Genomic DNA, 25,075 nt, shown 5'->3' on the forward strand with positions numbered 1-25,075 from the left:
CTAGATTCAGGCCCACATCCCCTGTCTGGTGTGATGGGATGCCATTAATTCCCCCCAGTTACCCTGCCAACTGATCCTAAGCCAGAGGGACAGCGTTAACCCCTTTCCTGCCAATAGAAGGAGGCGGCCTAAGACACAGAGTGTTCTCCTTCTTACGGCTGCTGATGGGTTTCTAATACCCAATGAGACTTTGTGCTTTTCCTCCTGGTCTCAGCTCCTTTGCCTTTCTCCATGTGCGCTGCTGACTCCCTCCAGTCTGCTGTGCCTTGGAGCTGCCTGCCAAAACCCATATGCTCACAGCTGCCGGAGGCAGCCTGGACTGGCACGTCATAAGAGGCAGTCAGGGCCACGTTTCCAAATTAAGATAAGGGGTTGGGTTGTGTTTAAAGTAGTTCTGTCAACGTGCTAGATACACCCGGGTGCAGTGTCACTCATTAGCCCTGACAAGGCCCAGGCATGGGCCCGAATGCTTTCACATATGTCTCACCTGTGCCTCATTGTCTATGAGACCTCCCCGTAAGAAGCTGCACTTTGATTACATATCCCTTTAGAGCTAATTCTTGCCTGTGTGAGCAGGGAAGGCAGGGAAATGGGGGCAGGACACCTTTTCTCCCCTGCACCTGTCCCATCTGCACAGAAGCAGGGTAGGATCCAGACCTAGCACACTCTTGCCAACTAGGCAGCTGGACTGGCTAATATGCCCTATATTACTCCCAAGGGGGTGTGGCCAAGTCACCCCCATTTTATTTATAGGCAGGGCTGGTAGCACTTTAATCACTGACACAGAGAATGACAACCTACTACTGTCATAGTGGCAGTGATCTGGTTACAGGTTATAAGCCAGCTGATGTGCTTGTCAATATGATGCCGCATGATGGAATTTCCTTTTGTTCAGTTTGCTTTGTTAAGAACCTTGGAAAGTACACGCACAAAACTACGTTAAAAGAACATTACTGTTATTATGTGGAAAAACCCAGCATGTGATCATATAATCCGTATCATAATTCAATTGCCCCAGGGGGCTGTGCAACCTTAATTCTGGCATTTCCTACGTTTTGATTGCTTGACTTTGCAACCTTAATAATGTTCTTTTAACATAGTTTTGATGTGTAAGTTTGTGCATAAAGACTCCTCTGGCAGCAAGCACCGATTACTCTGCACATTACTCCTCTATAGAGCAGTAAGTAGTTCCTCCCCTCCCTTTGCCTCCCAGCCAAAAAGCTCATTCCATCCTGTGAAGGTTGAAGCACTCAATAACCTTGTGCTCGGCTATTATTCCGCTGTCTTCCCACATGCCTCTCAGGTAGGTTGGTGGAAGAATTCTTTTGTTAACCAAGCTACCCCCTCTCGAGGGAGTGGATTTACTACAGTGATGGAAACCCCCTTCTATTTCTGTAGCAAGTGTCTACACAACAGTACTACAGTGGTGTAGTTGTGCTGCTGTAGCTCTTGTAGCACAGACATACCATCAGAGAAGTATGGATCCAGTGTTGCTGATTCTATTTCAGCTGCTCCAGTTTGGTGAGGATGTGTGGCTGTCATGTAGAATGGAATTCCCAATAAGTCGATAGTATATTATACAAAATCATGGACTCTAGGAAATAATACTGCATTGATAGGAGTATGCAGTGGATGAACTAATAAGACTTTTTCATTACTAAACTCTGAGTGCAACCCCATCAGTATGACCTCCAGTTAACTGATATGCATGTCTAACTGAACATGAGCCATGTGTCCCCTAATAGCAATCGTGACACAGTTCCTCCTCTGCCTTGGTGGGTCCTGCGCTTATTGGCGGATTTGCTCGCCTCAGAGGTTCACGGCAGTCCTCAGTTTGGCCACTTTCGTGGCTCAAATCTGCCGTTCGCTCAGTTAGCCTCATCACTGGCCAGCATGGGGAAAAGGAAGAAGAACAATCCCCACAGTCTCTGCTGATCCACTGAGTGGATCGGGGAACAGGCCAGAGACCTTCCCCTCTGGTGAACCCACAGTCCAGGTCAACTCCTCCGGTATCAAGTAGGGAGTTGGGAACCTGGACCTGCCTTCTACTCCAGGTTCCAGCCCAGGGCCCAGTGGATTGCAGCTGTCTACAGTGGCTCCTGTAACAGATGCGTGACAGCTACAACTTCCTGGGCTACTTCCCCATGGCCTCCTCCCAACACCTTCTTTATTCTTATCACAGGACCTTCCTCCTGATGTCTGATAATGCTTGTACTTCTCAGTCTTCCAGTAGTACGCTTTTTCACTCTCAGCTTCTTGCACCTCTTGCTCCCAGCTCCTTGCACACACACCACAAACTGAAGTGAGCTCCTTTTTAAACCCAGGTGCCCTGATTAGCCTGCCTGGCTTAATTGATTGTGGCAGCTTCTTGATTGGCTGCAGGTGTTCTAATCAACCTGTCTGCCTTAATTTTTTCTGGAAAGTTCCTGATTATTCTGGAACCTTCCCTGTTACCTTACCCAGGGAAAAGGGACCTATTTAACCTGGGGCTAATATATCTGCCTTCTTTCACTCGCCTGTAGCCATCTGGCCTGACCCTGTCACACAATGTGTAGATGACTTGCTTCTTTGAACCTCCATAGTCCCATTTGTCTGAAGGTTTCAGATTGCTTTGAAACCTTTTGGAAAAGCAGGGCTGTACTGTGTCTTCTTTTGTGTACAATGAGAGCTCCTTGCATGGAAATATCAGGACCAATTTTGCTTTCCCTTGAACCAAACTAAATGAGGAACAACTCTAATAAGTCAGTGAAGTTACCTGGTATAAAACCAGTTTCAATGGTGCAGAATCAAGCCACTTCACCCCTGATTCTGTCGCTGAGAATACAATGGCTCTTGTTCCAGCTAAGCTGCTGCCTGAGTTGCTTCATTTCCGCAGCAGTTTCTATCACTGTTGTTTTTTATCTGGGCATTTAAAAAAAACTGAATAAAAACATTTTCTTTTCAGGAAATAGGTTTTCATTGAATTCCAAATGTTCTGTGGTCGAAAAATCAATTTTGGGGAAATTTTCTGTCAGGAAAATTGAAACAAAATCTTTCAGGTGAACATTAATTTCTACCTCTGCTTGAACTGCTGCTGAGCCTCATGGGACTTGTAGATTTAGCAATTCCCTGCAATGGGTCCTTCTTCTCGGCCGGACTACATCTACCATGATGCACTGAGATCTCACCCTGTGACTGAGCTGGCAAAGAGCATCATGGGACTCCCAATATTTTATCGTTTCCCAATTGAAATGTTTCAGAATGGAACTTTTTGTTCTGTAAAAAAGCTTTAATATTTGGACTGTGTCCCCCAATTTGGGATGAAAATAAATGTCAACATTTTGGAATTTCCCAAGGGAAAGAAATTCCATTTTTGATCATCTCTATTATCTATATAGGGCTGCCGTACACAGGGCTGTACATTGGGAGAAGTCTGCCAGATAGTTAAGAGCTTCCTGGCCTGCACAGCAGGTACAATATATGCAATGCAACATGAAGCACAGAGCAGCATGAACTCTTTTAAGCACAAGGCCACCACCTTTGTCTCTAAGAAATGTCAAATGTAGATCTTTAAAATAAAGGGCCTGATTCTCCTTTTACTTACACTGGTATAAATCAGAAATAACTCCAGGAGACTCACACCTGTATAAAACTGATGGGAGCGAATTCAGAATCAGACCCGTCTTACCTTGTGACCCTTAATTAGCATGGAAATTCAAGGTAAGAACACATTTCTCACCTGGTGGAGAGAGGTTAGTAGAGGGGCAGGGGACAGAAATAATCCACTGGGAACAAATTTCATATGGATGCTGAAGCTTTGCCAACTACCTTTATTTGCCTGCACCACTGATTTCCATGCATATGCAGCTTCTGAAAATTTGCCTCTACCTTTGCAGAAATGGACAGATTTCTTTTCCAGGAAACTATACAGGATCATTAAAATGAGATCCCTTCAGCCACAAGCAGAATACAAGCTATGAGAGCTCAAGGGTATGTGAATATTGGGGAAACAGCCCCCTGGAATGACTGCAGGTTGCCTGAAACAGACATCTGTTATGTATTGTCCGTGACAACTCTTGTAGGAGAGCTGATGAGGTAACTAACTAATATATTTAATGAGACAATATATGTAATTAGAGATGGCCTGGATTGCAGAGTTTGGATTTGAACTGCCCCAAATTTCAAAGGTGTTTGGATTCAGCCCATTCGGGAGAGCAACAGAAAGTTTGGGTCCAAATCTAGTTCCTGATCCTCCTGTAGCTTAGGTGTCTTTAGACCAGGGCTTTTGGCCTGGGCCCCATCTCTATATTTATGATGCAGACATTACATGAATGTTCCTATTTATTTTAATATTATTGTAGAGCTTGAAAAATGTACAAAGGGCTTTGGGGTTCTCTCTGATGAAATCCACCGATGGTATTAGATGCTCACATACAACAGTGATAAAAGACCATATAAATAATGGGGAGAGAGAGAGAGAGGGCCTAAGAATGCATGACATTTTGGTCTCCAAGCACTAAAAAGCACTACAGAAAATGTTATATTATGCTATAGCTCAAAGAAGTTACAGGCTCAGTGAAGACTATTGCATGAGATTCTACGGCCTATGTTATGCAGGAGGTCAGAGGAGATGATCACTCTGGTGGCTTTCAAATTGTATGAATTAACTATTTGTGATGAAATCCACTGAGAAACAGGTACATTAAAAATGGCCACATTATCATGACATCAAGATCAAAGAGAACAAATCTTAGACCTTTCTGTTCTTATCGTGAAAATTGCCCTTTCAGAAACTCATGGTGTGATCTTCATCACCTGATAACACAGGGGTTTGTAATAATCAGTCCTACAATCAGAATACGTGCATTCTATTCCAAGCATTGCTGTAGGCTCTCTTTTACTACAGCTAAAGCCTGTTTGCTCGCTCCTTAGGCCAGCATTAGATTCTTGGAGGCCTGGCTTCAAAAAAAAAAAAAAGTTTCAAGTTGTGCTGATTTCTCTGAATCAATTAGGAAAAAACAAAACAGACTCACCAGAGACATGTTGCTTTTGGACCGGACCTTCCATGACAGAGTGCTGGAAATCACCCACTACAGGAGCATTCTGTCACTGTTTTAATCAATTAGGCCCCAGGGAGGGCCTAATTTACCAGATAAGATCAGGGCTGGGAAGCTAATGAGCTAATTAGCCCATTAGTAAGAAGATTGGATAAAAGCACAGTCAGGAAGTGCAATGGAAGGGGAGAGGGGCTGATACAAGAGAGTTTTAAGAGACTGGGTAGGGATGTTGAATAGCATTGTAAATACCATGGCTGCACTAGTATGTGAAACTGGTAGAGTGAGACACTATAAAAGAAGGTTTCAGAGTAGAAGGAAGGTCTCTAAGCATTCTGTGAAGCTAAGGGGATGGAAGCAGCGGTGATACCCCATCACACCTTCCCAGAGGGCCAACAGGTGCTTGACTCTGGTGTTTTAGCTCACGCCTATCATTGTCAAAGCTCTCAACAATCCACCTTCATCTCAGCTCTCATCCCCTGCTGTGCTGTTCACTCTGCCACCCCAGAGCGCCTTGATGCCCCTCCGGTCTCCTGTTACAAGCAGCTCCATGTCTTTTCTCCTGCCCCCCTCAACCACCACCTCAGTCTCCTTCCACATGGCTCAGTCCCTTTAGTTACCTCCCATTACTCACTTCCTCTTTATCGCTTCTGCCTCAAGATTGACCTTACTCCCTCCAGGCACCCTATAGTGTGCTCTTATAACCCCTCTCCTCCCCATAGCACCCTCCCTGTGTTTCTCAGCCCTTATGGTAATCTGTCTTGCAGTGTAAACCCTGCCTGCTTCTCCTCTCACAGGCAGAAATATAAAACAGGGGTAATGCTACTGAAGTTGAAGCAGAGATTATGTAGGCCATGCCGCTCAGGGTTGCTGCAGTAATAGCAAAAGAACAGCTCCAATCCCTCTCTTCAGGTTGGTGGGGTGGCTTCAATCAGGCCTCATCTGCTCTGGAGCACCCATATACAAGGCCTACTCAGGCTTTGAACAGGGTAAGAGGATACTGGCCTCTGAAAGTAAAGCCACTGTACTGGAGAATATAAAACACTCTGCCTCACTATATGCTACCTTCATTGCGCATGGGAGCGGGTACGTCACCAAGTGCAGCAGTTTCTCTCATAGGCGGAATATGTATTTATTTGGTCCCATCTTTTGTAAATATCCATTAACACTGTAAGGTTTTTATCTCTTGCCCCCTTTTTCATGTTGAGTTTTCAGCAAGGTACATGAAAAAGCCATCTCGCTTGGCTGAATGAGAGACCATAACATCAAGGGCATTATTTTATTTCCAACCTTCTGTTGCTCATGACATAAATCTTTCTAGCCAGGCTCCTTTAAAAGCAGCGGGGAATCCCAGTCAACGTTTCCTATTCTTTGCTTCCAAAATATTCTTGTTTTCATTACAAGGCAATCTCAGAAAGGAGCAGGTTTTATTATTTTTAATCCATACATTCTATAAATACTAGGTGATCAAGAGCAGAGACCATGGTCAGACAAAACTCTAAAGTGATCTGTTGAGTTATGTAAGGTTATTGGAAAACCCCAAGTGCTGATGGAGTTTTAAGATTCAGGGGCTCAGATATTTTAAACCTCAGTATTAACTGTATTTTCCCCCGGGATAGCCTATATAAACTAGATGTTTATTTTCTTGGCATGCTTAGCTGAGGTTTTATTGTATCAATGGTTGTGTGGGTCTCAGGTCACCTGATGACAATGCTCAATCAAGTGCATGTTAAGAAAATAATTCCATCCATTTTAGACCATTATAATCTAGGGATGGAGATTATTTTTAGGTCCTTGTTTGTAGACAATAAGCAATCACAGGAAGACAAAGCCCATGTCCTAGGGAACTCACAGTTTAAGAGGACAAGTAACTTCTATGGAAGATGTAGAAGGTTAAACTGTATATACACAATGCATAATTATAACAGATAGCTGCTATCCCTAACTGCTACTCTGTCCAAGAGGAGGAGGAGGATCTGATGGGGAGGCCATGTCCTGTGGAAGGCATGATGTGGAAGGAAGCATGAAGATAGTTTGGGGAGGACAAATAGGGAAGTGGTTTCAAGGCAGGCATTGTTGTCAAAGTGGGGGGGTGACACTGTCATGATAAAACACAAAAGCAGATATTAGGGACAGTGCCCCAAGTGCCCAGAAGGAATTGATTACATACCACCACCACAATATTCAATTCCCCCATCTCTTTGGCATGCCAAATCAATGGTGAGTAGGGTAGAACATGCATACATTTTTAATATACTGCACAAAGTGAGAATTTAAGGGATGCACACATTTTTTGTCTGCCTAATGCACCCATCACCATGGAACTGAAGTTCTATGTACATCATTTTATAAGCAAAAGTCATTCAAGATGACCATGCTTGCCTAAGGTCAATGTCAGAGCCAGGAAAAGAACCCAGGAGTCTTGATTGTCAGTGCACCGCTTCCCCGGAGAAGAATTGCCCAAACAAACAATAGATTAACCTCTCACACGCACACAGGTTCTAATACATGATGGGAAGCTTCAAGAGTATACCAGCAGGTTCCAACCCTACAAGGGGCGGCACACGCTTAATTCCCATTGGCTTTCATGACCATGGGCTTCTACACCGATAGGTTTGTCTCTGTTTGCAACCATGTAACTGCAGCAGTTTGTCTTGTTCTGAAGGGACCTCTCCATCCTTTTCATCAGTACACTGTATAGCTCCACAAAATTCATAGCACGGGCCTTCCCAGGCTGGTGCTATTTTTGCAGCCAACTTTTGTGCATTGTTGGGGATTTTTTTTTTTTTTTTTGGTTTTATGGTACCACATGCTGTCATGTCAGATATCTGGCCTCAAAATAAAGGGATTTCTCCTAACAATTACCCACATCTAAGTAGCATTCAGGGTCCAACAGGGGAAGGAATGAGGCCCAACACATCTTTTTATTAGAGTTTATCTGTGGGAGGCAAGAGCACTGAGGTGAATTCAGCCATAAATCTTGTCAGGGTTCGATTCTGAACCAATATCCATAACCAGTAGAATTCTCTGGCACCTCGGAGTGTTTGGTCTCATACTGAGGACGCTTCATGGGGAATATATTGTTCAAAAATAATTACAGATTTAAAAACAAAATAGCAGAAAGATCTCACACAGAAAATAAATTACTTACATGGATAAGCTTCTCTGACATAAGTAGTCCCGTTAGCCCAAATACATCAGTGATGTAGTGACAATAAGTGCAACACAGTTGCACCATGGATACATTTTGATATTTGGGGACAGGAGATAAATACAGTGGAGGCAACTTGCAAAAACAGTCACACTCCAGACGAGAGCTGGGCAAATAGTTGGTAATGAATAATTAGTCTCTTATGTCACCATCTTGTCCTCTCTATTCTGCCCCAAATTCCCTGGTTCTCCAACAAACATCAATTTTTTTCTTCCATGCCTCTCCTTACTCATGCAACACCCTTTCTGAGTCACTCTACCCCCTCCTCAATTAAATCTCTCCTGAAATTAGTCAGATGGAAGAGCAATGATGAAGCACGTTTGCCAAGAAGAGCAACTATACAGCTCCAACTGATACCAGATAGACCTTGTTGCTAAAGCTACTCTTCAGGAACACATCACCCCAGTGCTCTGCTCTTCTGCACTGGCTTCCCATTGAGGACAGCAAACAGTACATGGCCTTACTCCTGATATTCAAAGCCTTGCATGAGATTAGCCTCTTATTTCTAGGTTTGCTTCTAATGGAGGGGAGGGTCACATCCTCATCTCTAGATAATGCTGTTGTCTAAGCTTACAAACCAAAGGGATGGTGCCTTAGCATACTCATTGTGTTTCCTGTTCTTTCCACCCTTAAGGTTGACAAAGAAATGGTAGTTGAGGAAATCACAGGGCTGCATTATTTATGGAGATCGTTTCGTCTTAAAGTTTGCTATGCTATACAGAAATGACATGTAGCTGAATATCAAAGGTCCTGACAGCTTTAAGGGCCAGATATTTTTCCAATATTATCTCTCTGAGGAAAAAATTTCTCCTTTCTGTGGATCACTGATTTAACTCCAAGCCTACGAAAAGGTTTGCAAATTAAAGGGAGAAGGTATCCGTGAATGGTTTGAGTGTTATTTTGTGAACAAAGTTGAGCTCATTAGAATGAAGTTCCATTCTGCTTTCTAATAGTTTCTCCATAAATTTAGATTCTTCCCAATCTGAGAGAGTGTAACATGATATTATGGCTGGGTTTTAAGGAGGGGCTGGCCAACAAGGTGACAGATACAGCAGTCATTTCTGACCATGTGCAGATTGGCCCCAATGGCAGCAAGAGTGGTTGAAGGAATGTATCCAGGCATGAACTCCGTTAACACCTGCACCGTCCACTCTCTTTGGAGGTTAGGGAACATCTTTCTTCACACAATGCACAATCATCCTGTGGAACTCATTGCTAGGGGATGTTGTGAAGGCCAAAAGTATCATTGGGTTAAAAAAATAATTAGATAAATTCATGGAGGATAGGTCCATCAATGGCTATTAGCCAAGATGGTCAGGGATGCAACCCCATGCTCTAAGTATCCCTAAGCCTCTGACTACCGGAAGCTGGGACTGGACAACAGGGGGTGGACCATTGAATAATTGCCCTGTTCTGTTTGTTTCCTCTGAAACATCTGACACTTGCCAGAAACAGAATACTGGGTTTCTCCCCATCCCACAGCACTGGGTCTCTGTGGCACAAAGGCAAAGTTTGGTGAGTCCAGTTTAAATATTGAAAAGCCCACAGCATACTCAGGATGGCATTAAATCTGTGTTTTTGTAATAATGAACAGTAATGCTTTGTTTGAAGAGCTGCAGAAAGAAAGTCATTTGTATGGCAGTCAGTTCTGAGCCAATGGATGCATGAGAGATAATTCCTTGTGCAACATCTGTAACGATGACTGAAATTTGCTTTCCCTGCCCCCAAGCTTGGCAGCTTTCCTGTTTGAAAAGCTATTGTAAACCTGTGTAACTAGGTAGCTGTAGAGCAGATAGACAATGTTATGCTCCTTTTTTTTGCTTCTTGCCTCTGGATTCTGCCAGAAAAAGACATGGAACTAATACTTGGCAAATTTTTGCCTGCCAAACATTTGACCATGCAGAAAGATAATTGTTCAGCTTCCTAGCCTGTCACTTCTGATTTAACAGCTCCAGGCTCTCAACTGTATACTAATCTAACCAAACTGAGCAACAGCAAACTCAGTAACACAAATATAATAAAACCGGGAGTGCCTGTGGGAAGGGACCATATCTCACATACAAAATTTGTCTGATCCCTGGGCTGTAGAATCACTAGATAAAGGAGAAGGACCCACCAAACTACGGACACAATCAGGCTTTATTTACACTCTTTCGGAAATCTAGGCTAGCCCCCACTTAAACTTTCACTTTTGCCCATGAACAATTGTTCTCTAGAGCTAGAGTAGATTCTAGTGTTGTGACCATCCTGATTCAAAAGACTGTAGAGATGAGACTTCCACCGCTTCCCTTAGACTGGAAAAGCCCTGATACAGCTCAACGGCATGGAAGGAATTACACTAACTCCAATACGCTTTGGATTGGCAGGGTTATTTTCTAAGACTTTGGTCCAGAAAGCACGAGTGCTCTAGGGCAGCTTTCAGCAGGAATATCCATGTAACCATTTGCAGGTGAAACACCGACAGATCCCCGTCGTCAGCAGGCAGGACCAAACCCAAGACCTCTGGAGCTTAGTGCATGAGCTAAAAGCCACATGCCTCTTAACTAAGGCTGTAGAGTAGACTCATTAATCTCTCACTAAGTGGTCTTGGTGGCACTAGATGGGACAGACCACGCCACCCAGGAGGTGGGTAGGTTATATAGGCTTCTTCAGAGCAGATCTGGACTAGCTGTCTTTAGCCACACACAGAGAACAATTAATATACTTACCTGCCCAGGCCAAACACAATTTCAACACAAAATCAAGTGAAAAGTGGGGGGCGGGGAGGGGGAAAATGGTGTTTTAACTCTTATGCCTGTTCTATTTGCTTTTAATTTCTCCATCTGGCAGTGAGCACAGAATAGGGCCGCCGGATTCTTTACTGAGAAAAATGAAACATTCCCCATATTACTCCTACATTCTGTAGACTCGCTTTACTGCGAAGCTCATGATTTTAGGTTGATTTGCTTTTAACTGGCTGCATTAGAACTCTGTATAGTCATGTTAAATTACAGTCAGAATCGAACCTGGGATTGTTCTGAAATGTGGATACATATTAAAACAAATAAAGACCCCAACTGTTAAAATAACAGTAAGGGGTTTTAACCAAACCTCACAAAAGCCAAGAAATTCAGAGTTAAGTTTCTGTTTCTAACTAACCCCTCTCCGTGCACTGGTCTCAGAACAGTGCCTGCTCTTGTACAACAATACATTGCATTTATACAGCCTCTTTTATCTCCAGATCTAAAAGCGGTCTACAAAGGCTGGGAGTATTATCATCCCCATTTTTGGAAAAGGAAACTTTAGCACAGATAGGCTAAGTGACTTGCCCAAGATTACACAGCAAGTCAGTGCCAGCATGTGCTGGGGAATAACATGAAAGGACTGCATGCTCATAAAACTAAACTGGCTCTTTATTAAGAGAACTATTTACAGAGATTCTGCAAGTGCAGTTAGCAGTCCAGCCATGTGCATACAGACTGACTTCCTGATCCCTCCTCCAAACTTTTCCCGCATGCTCCTCCTTCCAAGACCCATGCAGGGTGCTACATGAGGAACAGAACCCCTATATTTGTGTCCCAGTCTTCTCTAGAATTAGGGGCTTGTCTACCCTGAGGATATTTTTGCATCAGTGTAGCTACCCCAATAAAGCTATGCTAGTGCAAACATGCCTAGTGCAGACCTGTAGCATTGGAGTAAATAAGTGATTCACACTGGCACAGCTTACCCTGGTTTCAAACCAGAGGAGACTAAATTGGTGCAAGTCACATTTTACCCAGGTGCATCACTTCTACACTAGCAGTTTGCACTAGTACATCAGTGATGCAGCTACATCAGTGTAGCTACACTGGTGCCAAAAAAAAAATCCCCAGTGTAGACAAACCCTGGAATAGACCACACTTGGCTTTGTGGCTCTACCTATCTAGGTTTTTCTATGATTGCTGTGGCAGGGTCGGCCACCACAGCTCTCCCTTGTGGGCCCCCCCCAATCTCTCAGTGCTCCCAGGCAGGGTACTGGTAACAAACTTAAACAATAGCCCCAAAGGAAATTCAAAGTAGAAGTGTCTTCTGCCCCTCCTGGGCTGCCCTACTCCCCTCCTCTCTCATAGAGTGCTCACCCCCCCCAACTTTCTCCCTCAAGATCCAGCTCCGACCCAAACTGCTGACCCTCAGGGCTTCCTCCCTGGCATCTTTCCCCTAGTCTGGATCCTTATTCTCACTGTGCCTCCACGTTATCTGCCTGGGATGAGGTCCTCTGCAAGGCCTGCTACAGAAGCCTCCTCTCCTACCACCCTCTTCCTTCAGGTCCAGTCCCAGGAGAACCTCCCCCCTGCAGTTCCCTTCCGCAGCTGAGCTCTCCCAGCCCTTTATGGAAATCACCTGCCTATCCCAGCTGATAACCCACCCAAGCCATTTGATCCCCAGCCAATCAGGATCAGCTGGAGGTTGCCACTGATCTGCCACAGGCAAGGCTGAAACTGACTCCCACTGTAGGGCCAGCCAGCCTGTGACAGCCTCCCATCACCGTGGTAGTCCATAACTCTTCCTACGACTGAACAAACTCTCACTTGAGATTGTATTCTCAGATTGTATTCTCTGCTACACATACCTAGCTGCTGCCATGGTCTAACCAAGTGTGATGTGCCATACAAGGGTGGCCAGAGGTAGCAGAATTCTCAATCTCTGCCTGAGAAGAGCGGCCTCTTCTTTAGCCCTTGCTATCTCTATGGCAGCTGTTGACCTTGTTCTACTCTGGCTCTATTTGCTGGCTCAACTGGTAACTATAGTTTTCTGCTCTGCCTTTTTCTCCCCTCTTCAGACTATTCTAGTTCCTCTCCTCATGACATCTGAGAGTGGCTCACCTTGCAGTCTGGACTACAAGCAATCTGCCCCAAAACTTGAGGTCTTAGATACAATGGTGATGGGTGTACCATAGATCAATAGATTGATGTTGCTGTCCAGCAAGCCACTAGGTGGTGCAAAACAGCAATTCAAGCTATAATTTCCCACCCAGAAAACAATAAAATCACCTTTTGGATGCTACTAGCAAGTACCCTGCTAGCCAAGGTGAGAGAGTCCACAAGTTCATGTGATCATTTGCAACAAGTGGGACCTATTTCAGTGGGACACATTGGCTATGGTAACTCAGGTCAGACTGCACAAACTGCAGCTCTCTGATCGTTTTTTGTCACCGCTGTATTTTCCGCACTGAAATCTCAGCTGAGCAAAGTGACTCCATCGTGGGAACACACTTAAATTCAAACACACAATCAGCTCACTTGGAATGTTTTGGAATTATTTGGTCCCATCACCTACAGTGTCAAGAAAGTGGGAGGGAGAATTTGTGCTCTGTCGGAACAGATCCAGAAGAGGTCTTGGATCAATCCTACAGCCAGCTGTTTTACAAGACCTCAAAGAAGCTTAGCCAGGCTTCATCAGAAGAACTATTTGATGAAATTAAGAGGACCAGACTGACCAGGGAATATTTAGTGGTATCGATATGTACCAACTCAGCATTAAATATTCAGCCAAGCAAGGAGGGTACAGGACCATTCATACTTGCTTGTGATTCCTAAGTGATCCATGACTGTTTATTGGGATGGCATGTCTCTGGCTCTGGAATGGGAAACAAGCCAATTTATATAAAAAGATACTCTTATACTCCTAGCACATTTTTTGCAGGACTGGATCCTGCTGCATGTGTATATTCTACATATTTCTATGATTTTGTGATTATACAAGTCTACATTTACTTTACGTTTCAGGTTGCAGGGGAGTCTGTGTGGGAATTTTATAGAATGTCTTTCAATATTTATTTGGTTAAGTTTTACAATTATGATTCTCAGGCAAAATGATTCTCAGATGCTAGATCCAGCCACTGCCATTTGAATGTAATTTTAAAATGTACGAGGCGGAGTTGGTAGCAACAGGGTCCGGGTTCAATATCTAATGGTTTCTCTTAACAACAGAAAATACAACCGGCTCAAGCTCCCACCTAGTAATCTGGGAACACTAACCTGGGTGTCTCTAAGAGGCAATACTTCCCCTCTCACAAGCATAGAGTCTGTGTACAACAAAGTAAAGCTTATTAAAAGGGGACCCAACATTAATTTGGGAAAATACCACAACCACACTTCAAGAGCATGTGAGCACAGGCAAACACCCACCCCACAGTGCGTTGGGCAGTGTCCTTTACCTCAGTTTCTCACCAACAAACAAATGTTCGTTAACACACTGCTCCTCTCTCCCTCCCTGTCACCCCACTCATAGTCAGCTATCTTTGGTTAGCAAAGACCCAGAGTTCAGAGGTGCCTTATGCGAGGGGGAGGGAATTCACCTTCCGCACCTGGGGTGGGCAATGCCTCTGCCTTCTCTCTGCCGCCACCATTCCCCTGCTGCAGTTCTCTGCTATCGCTGTCTCTTTGTGGCCACCAGCCACCATCCCGCCACCGCTGGCGGCTGTGATGTCCCATTCTGAGGTTCTGCCACGTAACTTGGCTCTCAGTGATTTCAGCAGGTACTGGGGAACCTCACGGCCAATGCAGCTTCTCTGTTGCCTTTCACTGCCTGCACAGGAGACCACAGGGTTAGCTCCTACACTTGCTTAGCAGCAAGGACAGCTCTAGGAATCAGCCACTGGAAACCAAGGCTCTTAATGACGTCTAATCAGTTCCCTCATTAAACACTCTCTTACTCACGCAGTGCATTAGCCAGGAGTTAAGTTCTCAGAGGATTCGCCCGTGCTCCACTGTACAAGAGCAGACTCCCCATGCACTAGATAGCAACACTATTTTGCCCGCCTACCCCTCTGGATGGATGGAGGGGTGGCTGGGCCAAATTTGAGTGGCACTGTGACCCTGGGCACCAGGTCACAACACCACTCACTGAAATTGGTTCTGGCTGCCCCTCTATCTGCACAAAGGGGAACCCAGACCAGATCTTAGTGGCATTGTGACCACACAGCTGGAGCAATACTCTGGACCAGCACAGCTCCTAAGTGCTTAAAAGTGGACAGGTCATGCTGTGACACTCCCCATGGCCTCTGGAGCTTTGAGCAAGTGCAAAAACCTTGGGAGAGGGCATTCACCTTTCTCTCCCAGTTCCTCCCTAATTGTCACCACTGCTTGAAGGGTCTAAACTGAAAGCGAAGAAGGAGAGGGACTACTTAGCTTGGGCTCAGTTAAGGAAGTGAGATGAACAATGGAAATTAGGCTGAATATGTGGAGAAAATCTGTAACGTTTAAATGCACCATTCAGCAGGATAGTCTCCCTTGCAGAAACCCTATTGTCTGAGTTATTTAAAACCAGGCCAACCAAAAATGCCACCCCACCCCCACTGGTAGGACAATGGGCAAACCGACCTAATGGCTCCCCGTCTCTAATTTATAGGCTATTGATCTCTTCTGTAACCACTTCCGGATTTTGAAGGTGTGATCACCAGAGGTAGACTCAAATGCTGGGAGCAGGCCGCTACAAGCATTTCTCTCTCTCCAATACAAACCTGAGAGTTCACTGGGCATGGGATAACTATTTATCATGAGGGATGGCTCTAGGGGAGAGGCTGTTGTAAGCAAAAGCTCGTTCCTACTAGCCCACATACAGTTCCGGAAAACTTCATTGCCCTAGAGGACTGGCCATTCTGCCTGGAGGGTGCAATGGCACTGGTCTTGGTTGCCATGACACCCACCCTCCTGCCATTCCCCTCCTTGTCCTAAAAATCTCACCCCGAGCCACTCCGTTAGCCAACAGAGCTGCTGAAATGACAGAAGGGAATCTCTGTGTGAGGGGAGACCCCCAGCACAGTTTGTTCATGTGTCTGAGACTGACACCGGGAAAGGGAAAACCAGCTTGGAAGCAGCAGAGATGCCTCCCTCCTGAATTCAAGCCTAGATCACCAGAACTCTTTAGGGTAACACAAAACATTATTGGCAGGTGTGCCAGGGAGAGCTATTTCAGGCTTATTTGCTATGCCAAGAAGGGCAACATCAATCAAATATTGAAGTTCCTGTGTAGGAAGTAAAAATAATTATTCTGTTATTTATTGCTGTAAAAAAATAAATTTATCTCAGCCAAGAGGGCTGGGGGGGAAAAACAAAACCAAAAAAAACCCCCAAAAAAAACCCACCCCATGAAAACATTCTGCATTTGTTGATATAAGAGCCTTTGCTTTGGCTATTTCAAACAAGCCTGTGTGTAGATGTCATGGCATTTCTGACTTAAATGTGGATCTGAACCAAAACTCTGGATCCAGAGCAAGTTCAGATCCGAATGTTTGCAGTCCATGACCTGTTCCTAGCATTGTGCAATGGACTGAATCAAGGCCCCAATCTCCAAACACAGCCCCACTTTGGAAGATTTAAATCCAGATCTGATCCCAGTAGTGCACACCTATCTCTGCACAGAATATGCATGGAATGTACCGTTTTGTATGTTTTCTGCTTCAGTTTAGCATCTTACTGGAGTTATCTAATAAGCTGTATATGTGCTAGAGGTCAAAAAAAATATTCAGCTAGTTTATTTTCTATCCTGGAGTATTTCCAGAGGAAAAACAACCCTCCTGTGTGAATAAATTCTTAATGGTGGCCTATAGGACTCCCATGGCAATGCTCTGTATTACTAGGAGAGAGACCAGGACTTGAGTCCCAGCCCTAGTGTTTCACTTCCCACACCACTGGGAGCTGGCAGTTCTGCAGAGACAAACCTCATGGGAAATAAGGGCAGATCCTCTGCTGGAGTGAATCAGTGTCACTCCAGCTGATAATCTGGAGCCCCGTGATGTTGCTCCACAGTGACTCCTGTGGCTGATTAAGGGAGTGGATTGACAGGCTCCAAGGAGAATTGAGGACAGGCATGACTAATAGAGATTCCTAGGGCTTCTGTAGAAATGTAGTCATTGTAGGTAGAATACCTCTAGCTACTGCTGATGTTGGACTCCCACCCCTACAAGCATCTGGGACTTTAAAAGACACAGTCTGGCACACTACTTATAAAATGCTATAGGACCCTTTGGGATGGAAGACAAGGTCATCATGGAAGTGTACAGAACTGAATACTCGAGAGTTCCAACCTTGTCCCTGTGGGTCCTACGCTTCCAGGCCGTTTATGCTAGCTTCAGGGGTTCACAGAAACCCTCCACGTAGCCCTTTTCTCCCTCGGGCCAGGGATACAGTCTACTGAGCTCTTTTCATCATAAGCTAGCGATGGAGGTTGGTGAGAGAGTTCCCACAGTCTCTATTGCTCCTACGGCCTCATGCCAAAACAGTTTAGCCTCCTGTCCTGAGAGGGCCTGTTTTCCCCTCCCAGGAGGTGTTTCGGTAGTGGTGGGGGGAGCCCAGGCCCGCCCTCTACTTTGGGTTCTGGCCCAGGGACCCTAATGGTAGCAGCTGTTGGTATGACAACGTTTTATTGCCAGAGTTGCTACATTTCCCTGGGCCTCTTCCCCACAACTCTCCTGCTTCTCCCTTCTTCACCCTTTCCTTAGGGCTCCCTTACCAATGACTTGAAGATGACTTCATTAACCAGCCCTTCAGCCACACATCCTCTCCCCTAGCTCTCCTCTGCCTGACTGGAGTGAGCCCTTTTATAGTATCAGAGGGGCCTTAATTAGAGTCAGATGGTCACATTAGCTTAATGGCCTCACCTGACTCTTTGCAGGTTAATTGGAGTCAGGTGTTCTCATTAGCCTGGAGCAGCCCCTGCTCTGGTCAGTCAGGGAACAGAAAACTGATAATCCAGTGGCCAGTATATCTGCCTTCTGCTATACCAAACTGGCCTGGGTCTATCACAATATGTAATGATGACCTTTGAACCATCATATAATTTAATAGAAAATGATATCCCTTTCATAGAATTCTACAGAATGGTTCAATGAACCCATAATAATGATACCATTCTCTATTATATTTTGTAGGTTTCGTAAGTAAATGATATAGAACTCTATTAGATGTCTTTGGAAACCTATGGTCGTCAACCTTATTACAATTCTATAGGAATTTTCCATAAAGCCATACAAAAAAAACAGGTGACAGTCACTGTGATTGATCAGTGTAGGAGGTGGCTTAGGAGATGTTCCTACACTGGACCTCAGTCAAAGGAGGTTTTCCTTGAAGGGAAGTTCTGTCCTATAGTTGTGAGATTGATTGCATAGGAATTGGAAGGCTGTTGGCTGCCTCTTTTATGGGATACACCTAGAGATGCCAGAGATGCTTGGACACACATAGAAAGTTAACAGCTCTATCAAGTGATTAAGATGAAAAATAAAAAGCACCCTGACCCCAGTCAGGTCATGCTCAAGGGCCTTAGCATTGCTTTACGCAGTATAAAGATTCTTTCCCAGAAATCTGTTTATTCCCCTGCCATACAATACATGTTGTACAAACCACTGGTTTTCAACCTTTGGTCTGCAGACTATGTCTAGGATTTTCAAAGGGGTCTGCACCACCATTCAAAATTTTAGGGGTCTACAAATGGAAAAAGGTCAAAAACCACTGGCGTATAAGCCATTGTCCATGTTAAGGCTCTAACACATCCAGAGGGCTCTCAACATGGGCAGTGGGTCACAGTCTGGTGGGGGGGGGGCTGTGCCTTCCCAAACAGCCAGGCATAGCACTGCCCCCTGCTTGCCACCACTCCCTGCATGTGGCTCCAGTCCTCTGGCCCCCAATGCTCTGGGGCTGGGGAGGCTGTGGCTGCCCACCTTCCCGGCGCGCCTTTAGGACTGGGCCGGTGGCCTCAGTGGGGGGAGCTCTGGGCTCCGGCGGGGGGGGGGGGAAGGGGTGGAGTTCAGGCAGAAGGGGTGGTCTGGGTGCTAGCCTCCCCTAGCTGGCAGTTCATGTGCCACCCATGGCTCTCAAACCTATTTCTGACAGGAGACGCAGAATCATTTCAGTCTCATGGATGGAGATGACGTTTGCGGTTTTGGAAAGAGCTGGAGGCAAGGATATCCACAGCTTGAGTGAAAGCTCTGCAACTCGAGTTAAGACAAACACAGCCTGCTGCCCGTATCACTCTGGATTTTTGACTGTTTTCTAAAAGAAAGATGTTATGCCTGTCAACTTGCCCAGAAGAGTGGAAAGGATTTTCAGCTGGCAAGGAGAACCTGAAACCAAGGCTGTCAAAGGCTAAGGAGGGATATTTTACATTAGCTTCAGGGGGAGGAATTCCTAGAATACAGAGGCAGGCAGAAGTCTGGCATTGCTTCATGAGAAAGTGCCTTCGTCTCCCTAGGTAATTCCTATATTTAGGAAGGAGGGCGAAGAATGTCAGAAAGCCACTTGCATGACCTTTCGGTAGAGGATGCCTGAGATGACCATGAGCAGGAATTTAGGCACAGTTCCTTGAAATGGATTGTTTGCTCCTAGATGTGTTGCCAATTCTCGTGATTTTACTGCTATTCTCATGCTATTTGATGTTTTCATTAAGGCCCCAGCTTCAGGAGACAAGTGGTGTGAGAACTGCAGCTTCCTTTAAAGTTGCTAGCCTTCACCACATTGGAGCAAAGCTTGAACACATGACCTGAGTGTACCCTGTAGGCTCTAAAAAAACCAAAACAGCAAATAAAGAAAGAACCAAACTTTTATTATTTTAAAATCTCATGATTGGGGGGTGCCTTACATTGAATGTTTGGAGATGGCTAATGGTTGCCACATTCAGCAAGACAGAGCCACTAAGGAAGAATGAGCCATGAGGCATCTGCTTATCCAAACCTCAGCATATGGGAACACTGAATAAAGACAATATAAGGGCCAAATTAATTCTTTTGTGGTTATGCCAGGGATGAATCTAGCCTGAAAATTTACCGTCCATGTACCAAATCAGCTCATGCTTGGGTGAGGTTGCAAATAGATTTTTAAAGTGAAATAGAAGGAGATAAAGGTCTGTGGTATTAATTTGAATGGACTATATGGGGCAAAGATGTTACATAAGCCACTCACTGTTCAACATTAAACAGTGTTAAACAAGGTTTGAGGTTTGGTGTACAGAGACCTCAGCCTGCTTAATACCATGGCAAAAACACCATTAAAAGTTATTTCAACCTTTTATTAAAGGTACAGAAGAGAAGGGAAAAGAGTTAAAGCATTTCCTGAAATATAAAGTATGAAGAAAGGCTTTCATTTGAACAATGTTTCTTGTTCCCTTTCCCTTTAGCTGGAGAGAGTTTTGGAAGGGAATCCCCCCACCTCCGTTGTCTGACAGTCTCTTAGATGGTATTGAAGATGTAATAATTGCCATTTTTGGATAAGAGAGAAGAAGTTAGTTGAGATGAGCTGGAGCTATTGTTGCTGCTGTTTAAGTCCAATCCCATTTCATCTCAGGCGATGTTTGGGATTCAGCTGGAGCTGGTGGGGTGACGTCATTTAGGTTCCTCTCTGTGGCCTATTTAGGTCAGGAAATCTCTGAGGATTAGGAGGAAGATCCTGGGTCCCAGGAGATGGTTGGGGTGGTGGCACATATGATGAGGACGCTCGCTCCAGTAACCTCCCTCTGTTCTCCCGCCAAAGTCTCTGTTCTTAAGGACCCAAAAAGGGAGTGATGTGTGGAATAGCCTATCCCCTCATTTTGTCCAACAATTAGGCCCAATATCTGACACACCCATTTTGGTTCATTAATTTCTGGACTCATTTTTTCTTATTTACCAAGGGTGATTTTAACACAGTCCTTGAGTTATATCAGGAGGCTTTTTTGTTTAGGCTAGTTTAATCTTTCTGCCTCCTTTTTGTAACTCTTCCCATCAACATTTTATATGGTAGGTTATTGTGTCATTTTATGAACTTTCACATACTTTTCTACAGCTGAGCTCATAGTTTGAGTAAATTTGTAGGCCCAGTTATCACAGCAGTTCCCAGCTAAATGGTATGTGTATTCACAATGCCATGGCCTTCCAGTTAGGGAGGGAAAGCAAACGGGGCCTTTCCTGATGGAGTCATACAAAGTGAGAGTGGGGAAGAAAGGTCAGCAAAGTCTGCTCATTTGGAAGTCCTGGTTTCTCTCCCAGATCCCCCTTGCTTCTGGGAGCAGTGGAATGCTGCTGGCCTATATTAGCAGTAAGATACAACCCCCGCGCGCCCCCCCCCCCAGGCCACCTCAGCTGCATCTACCTGAAAGTAGCCATGATTACTCCTGTGTACCCAGATCCAAGGTCCGGGTAGTCTGCATAGGAGTAAGAACTCCCTTTATAATCCTTTAATGGGTACATAATCCAATCTCAGTCTTGCTATAAGTGTTCATTAGAAAATACTTAAAGAGCTTGACATTTGTGGTGTATTGAGGACTATGTTGGAATTTCAAGGTATGAATTTAAGAGAAGTGAAGGGTGTTCCTGGTTATGCTTACAGACGAGGGGGCTCTGTAGTGAGGAGTGCTATCTAGAAGCAGTCAGTCTGAAAAGAGCCAAACAAGAGTAAGGTGGAGTTGTGCCTCTCTGTTTTAGGGAGCAGCCTGCTTTGTCTCTCTCTGGTTTGGGTTCTTGTGTCTTCTCGTTCTGCATTCTGAGAAATAAAGTCATGTTACATTGCAACCTTCCAGACAGAGTATTTATGTTTTTGTCTACTTTGTGTGTATGCCATGAACAAACATCTTTGTGCTGATTGGAGTCCATGGGAATGCTGTCTATGATTTCAGTGAGTCCAGGATCAGGCCCTATGTGACATAACATAAAACATTAATATAAGGCTGAACTAAAATGTTGCCATGCTATACCTGAAAACACTGGTGCTGCTTTATGGAGGTCAAGAACATGGTGTGAATATATTTAACAGCCTCCAATTAAGCATGTTAACTATTTTATAAGTAACTATAAAAAAAGGTATCTTATAGGGGAGATGGACATGCCAGACTGCAGGCTTTTCATGCAATGGCTATATAGCCTTTTTATTATTATTTCTCCTAGACACATATAGACAGTGTGGCCGCCCTGCCAAATCAATGATTAATTTCTTAACACTCGATATGTGTTAATATGAAGAACCATTTACATTTCTATAGCGACAGCCATCATGGATCTCCAAGCACCCCACAAACATTTCTTCTTTGAGGGGGTGATGATAAAGCACTCTTATTTACAGGTGGGGAAACTGAGGCACAGGATATGATTCTCCCCAGGAAATACAGGGAGTCAGTAGCAGAGATGGAACTAAAACACACGTCATCTGACTCCTAATTGCATAACTCTGTGTTTTCCAAAGTGGCGTGGTGTGACTCACTCTATATAGGTGGGCACAGAAAAGCCTCTCCAATGTCTCCAGAATCTCTGGGCATCTCTAGCTGGAACCATTCTGAAGAAAAACCTCGACAATGTGATCCCAGGGTGCTGCTGCAGCAGTAGCTACCTAAGTTTCCAGAGAACCTGAAAATGACCCTGAGTTGTGAACGGCAAAATTAATTTCACTGCATGAGTCAGATATCACTGTTACTACTTGAAACCTTTACATGTAAGGATTGTTAACTATTTCACTATGCCAAGCATGCAAGCGAAGAGAGGAAATATATTGCAAAGACCTACATGTTCCACTCCAACTGCTCGTTTTGGGTAGACCTTTAACAACATATGGCAGATTTGCTGGGGAGTAAGGAAAGGGTGGGGCGTGGTTTCATTTTTTTGAAGGGGTATAAGTCAGCTTTCAAAAGTCTGGGAAACATTGACACAACTGAGCCATGCCATCTCCCCATCGAGAGAATTAGGAACCTACTGTATGTATTTTCCCTCTGTATCTATGCCTGTTGGATGTCTCCTTACACCTTCTGGACTTCTTGTGCTAGAGAGACGCTGTGTCCTGGCTGAGTCTCTCACTAACAAACAGAGGGTTGGAACAATTTCTTTGCTTAGCCTATAAAAGTCACTCTGATTTTCTCTAATGTCTTAGTACAGTGTAAAGACAAATCCACTAGAAGAAGTCAAGAACCTGAAACTGGAGGAAGAATTTCTGTCTCAGGGTATGTCTACACTGAAATAAAACACCTGCGGCTGGACGATGTCAGCTTATTGGAGCTTACAGGGCTTTAAGACTGCAGTGTAGATGTCTGGGATTGGGCTGAAGCCTGGGCTCTGGATTCTCCCCCCTTGCAGGGTCCCTGAGCCTGGATGTCTACATTGCAGTTTTATAGTGTCAGCTGACATGGGTCAGCTGCAGGTGTTTTACTGCAATGTAGACATACCTTGGGGGGGTTGGGCTCATTGCCTCTTCCAGTTCTGAATGATATGTTCACTAACCTAAGAAAATGGCCTCATTCTTACACTGGTGATTTGAAGCAGCATACCCCAGGGCAATACTGTTTGCACACAGTCATTATGCAGTGAACAGATGCATTTTCTCTGGTGACCCTTGTAGCCTTTTATTTTATTTAAAGTGATGCCTACAGTTAGGGTGACCAGATGTCCCGATTTTATAGGGACAGTCCTGATTTTGGGGGCTTTTTCTTATATAGGCACCTATTACCCCCACCCCCGTCTTGATTTTTTGCTGTCTTGCTGTCTGGTCACCCTACCTGCAGTGGTTGAGAGTATAACACCGTCTATAAATCCAAGCACTGTCAGAAAACTCACTCTGACTGTGATAAGGTGCCATAAGCTTGCAGTTTCCTTGGCAAATTCAGCACTAAATGACTCTGATAACCTTTACACATCTCGTACCTTATAGAAACCCTAACAAAAATCCAACTGGACAATTTGTCAAAAGCAGCCTTTGGAATTGCACCCACCAATTAGTTATGTCCAAGTTAGTTTTATTTAAAATGTATAAAAACAGGGAAAGAAAGGGAAAAAATGAAACAACCCCCTTCCCCAACCTGTTCTAAGCATCTTTAAGAGTCATTTAAAACTACAAGCAGACACCAAGGCAAAATCAGCAGCAAACTCAGCCATGCACAGCAGTGTAATTAGATCTTACCAAACAAGGGAAAAATAAGGGGATGATCATAATTTTGAGCCCTCAATCAGGTCAGGGTCCCATTGTGCTAAGCACTGTATAAACAACTGGCAAAGGACATTCCCTGAATATAACTCACCCTCCACCCCACTCTCTCTAAAGATTATACTTCCCTGCCACAGGGCATGGTCACCTCCCAGCCTGAGGTGGCTCTGCAGTACCTCTGACTCAGTTTCCCTTTACTCAGGGCCTCAATCAATAACTCCAGTAGAAGCTCTCTTGTGGCTGCTATCACCCCTCCTTGGGGTCTGGCTTTATTAACAAACAATTCAAAACCATCCTCAGAGTCCCAAAATATCGTCCATCAGTCCAATACCTATTCTGCTCCACTTGTCCCAGGCTCTTCCTCAGCCTTCTTCTTATCAGCAGCCACCCCAGGCCCTTCTAGCTAGAGTCCTTCCCAGCTCCTGCCAGCAGGAACACCCCTATCTTCCTACCTTGTGTCCTTTCTTCCCCAGGAGAAGGTCCAACACTCACTCGATGCTGCCTATTCTCTTCACTCTGCTGTTGCCTTCACCCTCAGCCTTCTTCAGATCTCTGGCTCTGGGGTTTGGCCCCAATCACAGACCTCCTGCTTTCTGCAGCCTCTGCCACAGCTTCCTCTCCCTGCTCCACTGTGGCTTGTTAGAGAGACCAGCTGCTCTCCATCAGGCCCCATTGTTAATGAGGCACAGGGCTGGACCAGTTCCCTCTGAAAGGGCCCAGTCCACTGAGTGACTGCCCCCAAAGGAGATGAGTCTCTCAGTGTGCCCTGAAGGTCAATATATTTGGGCTTATTCACACCAAGTTGTGTGCCTGGGGGCACAAGTTCAGAAGCCTAGGGGCCCCCAAGCATGATGCCATGACAGGAGCAGCTTCCCTTTGACTTCAACTCAAGGTCCCGCTTGAGCACAACCACTGAGCTCAGTGAAAGCAAGAGATTGCAGATA

The 25,075-nt window shown here is 44.9% G+C and overlaps 1 long non-coding RNA gene across 3 annotated transcripts in view; it reads right to left on the reverse strand.

The window, feature by feature from the left end:
• LOC119860400 overlaps positions 1 to 24,860 on the reverse strand; it is a 38,564-nt gene extending 13,704 nt beyond the window's left edge. For 2 of the 3 annotated variants that reach the window (XR_005294525.2, XR_005294524.2), the window contains exon 1: positions 24,584 to 24,860. This is a non-coding gene — a long non-coding RNA (uncharacterized LOC119860400). Of the gene's footprint in view, positions 1 to 5,012; positions 5,090 to 24,583 lie in introns of those variants that run through there. The other variant, XR_006273875.1, reaches the window with a different exon arrangement.
• Positions 24,861 to 25,075: the final 215 nt, after the last annotated feature.

This window comes from Dermochelys coriacea, chromosome 8 (genome assembly GCF_009764565.3).
Source record: "Dermochelys coriacea isolate rDerCor1 chromosome 8, rDerCor1.pri.v4, whole genome shotgun sequence".
In the NCBI taxonomy this organism is placed as follows: domain Eukaryota; kingdom Metazoa; phylum Chordata; order Testudines; family Dermochelyidae; genus Dermochelys; species Dermochelys coriacea.